This window comes from Fragaria vesca, linkage group LG2, assembly GCF_000184155.1.
Source record: "Fragaria vesca subsp. vesca linkage group LG2, FraVesHawaii_1.0, whole genome shotgun sequence".
Classification (NCBI taxonomy): domain Eukaryota; kingdom Viridiplantae; phylum Streptophyta; class Magnoliopsida; order Rosales; family Rosaceae; genus Fragaria; species Fragaria vesca.
The window spans coordinates 20,960,129-20,966,297 of NC_020492.1; positions in this window are offsets into that span (position 1 = coordinate 20,960,129).

Consider the following 6,169-nt stretch of genomic DNA (forward strand, 5'->3'; position numbering starts at 1 on the left):
AGATGATTGCATTAATGATGCTAGGGTGGACCGATGCCATGCCTCATGCGTTAAGAAAGATGCAGGTTTGTGGGAATGGTCCATCTGGATGATATATGTCTGGTATTCCTCAGCATTTGACACTGCATTGTTGATTTGCAGTAACATTAACAGTAATAAAGAGATCATATTGTATAAACCTATCTAGTTAGTTCTGGGCCCTATGACAGCATAGATGGCATATGTATACTAGGAGGTCTGGAGTTTTATATACTTGTACATGATAACTTCTATGGTTCTGTGTACAAGAAAACATCTTCCATTATGATAATATTTCTTTATATAATTGTAAAACGTTATGTTCAAAGTCCATGCTTCATATAGTTCTCTGTGATCATTGTGTTTATGTCAACTTCATGTCTATGATTCGATGAATATTATTGGTTGTTTTCGTTCTTTTTCTTCTGTTTGCATTGAAAAGGCTAGTCCATTACATTAGTCTTTTCTCATTAGTTCGTTGGTATTTAGAGAAACTGGACTGCTCCCCTTGTCCAACCTTCTGAGTTCTTATCATAATACTGTACTGTATCGATCCGAAGAAGGTATCCAGATTTGAGATCGTTGGGACCTCAGCTGTGCGTGATATAAAGTGTGTGGCATTTGGGTATCAAAGCTTACTTTTGTTCCTAAATGTTCAATTCTTAGGTAAGATTTAAAACTAAAAGACAGATGCGGTTCTCTAGTTATAGAACTGTAAAACCTTTCATTCTGTAGTTGGATCGGTCCCAATAAATGATTAAATTGCTGCAACATGTAAATTTTTATATAGGCATCTCTGTCATGTGAAGATTCTACCTTCATGTAGTTTTTGAACTTCATGTTGAAAATAGGCACAAGAACGGGGAAATTATTACTTCTAAGTTCTAACTAAGTTCATCATTTTAATACTCTGGGTGGTTTCTTTTCTTCCCATATCTTTCTGCTTGCTTTTTTTTTTTTTGAAAACAAAAATTAGATTCTGTTTTCACTGAGAGATCTTTCTGCTCGTTTAGCAAAGGGAAATTGTAACAGTGGTCCATATATATGAATAGAGTGAGCCATACAGCCACATTCCATGGATATCCTAATGTTATCTGCTTTGATTATTTCGTTTGGTGCTAATTCACGCAGCTCTTATTTCTTCTTTTTCGTTTGTCCAGAATAGAAGAAGAAAGCACCACAGTCGAACTTTTGTGAGGATGTCTTGGATGTGAGGTAAAGCTACACTACCACTCAATCTACTGTTGTCTTTTCTCTCATTGCATTTCCTTTAGTTTTTAGCTTTAAAGATAGACGAGTGTAGGAGACATATATCTAACAACCAAACAGTTGAATCCAAAAAGGGCCTAGTTCCTTGTCATAAAATAAACAGGCTCTTTCATATACAAGATAGAATCCTTAAGGTCATCGCACTTAACAAAGGAAAATGCGAAAGTGGTGCTTTATATATGTGTGCCAAACAACCCTGATTCATTTCTTGTAGGTGAAACATCAACTCGGGAGTGGATGGAATCAAGAAACTAGAGCACCAAGTAAGTTCGAACGCATGTGCTTTCTTATATTTTGAACTGTTATATGAAAATAACAGATGCAGCTTCGTTGTTCTATTATAATTGATCTCATAATGAGCCGAACTTGATAACTGACCTGTCTTGGGAATGATGATAATGAATCATTGAAAGTAAATCTTCACATTCACCCTATAAGCTCTTCTGAGTTTCAATGTGGTTATAAAACTCTCAACAATGAGTTGTTTTACACTGCAGCGAGTTATTGAGTTATTGACACTCCATAGATCATGGACTGTTATATTAACTCGGTAAATAAGACATATTGCAAATAATGACTAAATTAACAGCTTGTATTGGGAGTTTTCTGCAGTATTAGAGTAGGTCCACCCCTGGCTTCAAAACATGACCCAGGCCTTTAGCCATCTCAAAAGAAGACCTAGCCGGAAAAAAAAACTCATTTCCACCCATAATTTTTTTTAAACCCAGGCCTTCGTTAGGTCTTCACCTAGATCAGACCTATGACCCGGGCCTCTATTTTTGAAGACCCAAGTCATAGTTTTCCACCTCAGCCCAGTAACCCTGGCTCGCATTACATCGCATGACGTTGGCCACATGAAATGGAGAGCCAACCCACTAGAGACGTGTCAAGCGCTGGGCAGCAGATTGAAATTTTTTAACCCAACAGTCTTTTAATTTGGACCGTTGGTTCTAATTATGTGTTGATCCAACAACATGCAATTATACACTGAAGTTAATATCATAATTCCTATATATACCCTGACGTTAATACCACAATTATGCAATTATATACAGAAGTTAATATCACAATTATACACTGAAGTTAATACCCAAAAAACATTAGTTTTTTTTATATAATGTTTGTGTTATTTTTGAATAATTATTTTTTTTTCTAGGCTTGGCATGTTTTTTTTTTGGACTAATTTCAGTTTACCCCCATCAACTTTAAGTCGATCATCATGTGATTCATGTCAGTCATTCTTCTTTCAATTTCATCAAAAACACCTCTCAACTCCCAATTTTCATCAGCCGCGCATGTTCAAACCTCCAATCTCCATCTAATTCTTTTGTCAAGTGATGACTTGATATCAAGAAGAAAGTCAAATTCTGAAAGTTACCTTTCGGACCATTTTCTCCCCATATTGATACACATCTTCGTTCCCATCACAACCCTCTAACCTTGGTGATTTTGGTGGATTGAATGCAATTTGTCTATTTTTCCTTTTTTCTTTCTTCTTGATATCAAGTCATCACTTGACAGAGGAATTGGATGGAGATTGGAGGTTTGGACATGCGCGGCTGATGAAATTGGGAGTTGAGGGGTGTTTTTGATGAAATTGAAAGAAGAATGACTAACATGATAATCGACCTAAGTTGATAGGGTAAACTGAAATTAATCCTTTTTTTTTCTGACAGGTAAGCCATACGGCAATTTAATTGATACTCAAGTTAAATGACACAGATACATGCCTTCCCTTGCCAAACATTTGGGCAAGTTAAGGACATGGCATGCTAGCATCATTCATCATAAAGATTATATATGTTCACTTATTTCTATTTCTAGCAGAAAAACAAGAAATACTTGACACACAAATGCTTAGGTTCCTAAGAAAATGAATTACTATAAATAGATTAAATACTTAAAATTGGACTACGGCAAAAAAACCCTAGCCCAACTTACAAACCAAAACAACCTTAACAAAAAGCCCAGTTGAAGGTTGACTTGTGCCAGCCACCACCAAAACCACCCTCCCTCGCCAACACTGGTGGAACTAAGAAGAGACCAAAGGGTGCCATGGCACCCCCAACTCATATGTTAACACCTTTGAAACTATTACCAATTTTAATCAACTTTGTTAGAAACAATGGAAATTTTTAGGTGTGGCACCCCCAAACTTAGTTGCTAATCTGTTTGGCCCCCCGGTTTCTCAAATCCTGGCTCTGCCACTGCTCGCCAACCGTTGCCCATCTTACACCGTCTCATCATCTTCGTCGCTACCTCCACGAAATCCCACAGAGTTGCCCAACAACGTCACCATCACAATCTGACAAGATCCACAACAGCTACACAAACACTAGCAAACTCCAAGCCCGTTGGATCCTCACCACCATCGTCAATCTGCCCAACCGTCTTGGCCTTATTGTGAGCCATAAGATCTGAAAATTTCAGATGAAGAAAAGCAAAACTCAGGAAAGCGATCGGCAAATCCCACCATGCCTTACAATCCAGCTGCCCTGGAAAACCTTTAACCAACAACTCTCACCGGTCCTTCTCTCAAGCTGTCAGTCAAATTTCAAATCCCGTCCTGTAGCAAAACCATAAGGCATCGGCATGGCCAAGAGGCCAGCCTTGACCTGAGGCCGCCACTGGACAAGATCGTTTTGCAGATGAGTTGAGAGCCGCCGCCGCTCTCCTTAGGGTTTTTTTCCTTCTCTTTTTGATATATCAATCGTTAATTTCTAGGCTTGGCATGTTAATTTAACTTATGAAATTAATATTTTGATTTCAATATGTTATTTTGTTTCTTCAGTCATTATTTTATTAACATACAATATCATTATTCTCATACAAAATTTATTAAACAGTCACTGCCACGTGACAACACAGAAACTAAAAACATGGGTGGAAACTATAATCCAATTTCATTGCCACGTGACGACTCATGACCCAAGTCTTCTCAACGAAGACTCAGCGGGTGGACTTGCTCTTAGAACTTCCGATATGCAACTGTCATAAGCTTTAAGTCTTGTTCTTTTTAACCATTGCGGGAGTGCACATGGTAGGCTCAAATGATGACAATAAAAGCAATTCAGTCTAGCTTATGCTGACCGCAATGCGAGCTGAAGTTGATGTCTTTGTTTTCTGTGGTCAGCTTGGAAAGAAACATTTGAGCAAAGCATGAAAGATAAAACCAAAGAGCTCACCGAAATTTCTTTCTCTGAGAGTGATCGGCACACATCAGTACATGGATTCACGACATTTGGAGGTTCACTACAATGCCAATCATATTGATATTTACATCTTCCACTTACAATCCAATTTCATTGCCACGTGACGACTCATGACCCAGGTCTTCCCAATGAGGACTTAGCGGGTGGACTTGCTCTTAGAACCTCCGGTATGCAACTGTCATAAGCTTTAAGTCTTGTTCTTTTTAACCATTGCGGGAGTGCACATGGTAGGCTCAAGTGATGACAATAAAAGCAATTCAGTCTAGCTTATGCTGACCGCAATGCGAGCTGAAGTTGATGTCTTTGTTTTCTGTGGTCAGCTTGGAAAGAAACATTTTAGCAAAGCATGAAAGATAAAACCAAAGAGCTCACCGAAATTTCGTTCTCTGAGAGTGATCGGCACACATCAGTACATAGATTCACGACATTTGGAGGTTCACTACAATGCCAATCATATTGATATTTACATCTTCCACTTGCATTTAGGAGATTGGCAGCTGTCTACCCAATTCTCCCTGTTTCCTGTGGCGGTCCATACAATGACAGTGTCATTGTTGTGCTTGTGCCCATTCCCTATGTAACAAACCAAGCATCAAGATTGGCTGCTAGGCTCCCTTTTGTCATATGAACCGTCGTCATGTTATGGAAAGGATTCTCCAGTGTTCAAAATGATGGCATTTTGGTGTTCAAGATTAAGCGTTGTTGAGTTTAGGGCTTAGTCATAGGGTATGTGTTATTCTAGTGAATCGTAGGACGACGTAGTTTTAGATATAATCACTTGGATCGGGATGCAAAAGATCAACTGAGACTCTGAACTGAGCTTCAGACCTAAAAAACTAAAAAGACTGAACTGAGCAGTTGAGGAACAGAATCATCAAGTCTATAGCTCAAGGGAGCATGTAATTTTGGAAGTAATAACCATTATCCATAAGATGCATGGGCATCAATTATAGGTACAAATTGAGGGTCCCCGGATAATATAAGATAACATGGACAAGTTGAAACAGTCAGTAGGCAACTGGAGAATATCTTGAGGTTCTCATGCTCCTTGGTTCTCTATAAGAAACACCAAACATTACAATCTTCTTCTATATTTTCACTTCAATTCCCTAGCTACTCCTAGCTCAGCCATGGATACTAATAACCACCATATTCTCTTCTATTTTTGGCTTTCCATTGTGACAATCTCATACCTTGCCACAGTCTCCACCTTCGCTCATGAATCCAGCAATTATATCATCTACATGGATGCATCATTTATGCCCAAAGCCTTTGCTGATCACCATTCTTGGTACTTGTCCACAGTGGACTCTGTACTATCCACTTCTTCCATCTCTTCTAAGCTCATATATAGCTACACTCATGTCTTAAACGGGTTCAGTGCAAGTCTCTCTGTTTCTGAGCTGGAGGCCTTGAAAACCTCTCCGGGTTACATATCTTCAGTTAGAGACTTGCCGGCAAAACCAGACACGACGCACTCGTCCCAGTTTCTTGGCCTTAACTCCAAGACAGGAGCATGGCCGGTGTCCAATTACGGCAAAGGCACCATTATTGGTTTGGTGGACTCCGGTGTTTGGCCAGAAAACGAAAGCTTTAATGACGGTGGAATGTCAGAAATCCCATCAAGATGGAAAGGAGAATGTGAAAGTGGAATGCAATTCAGCTCTTCA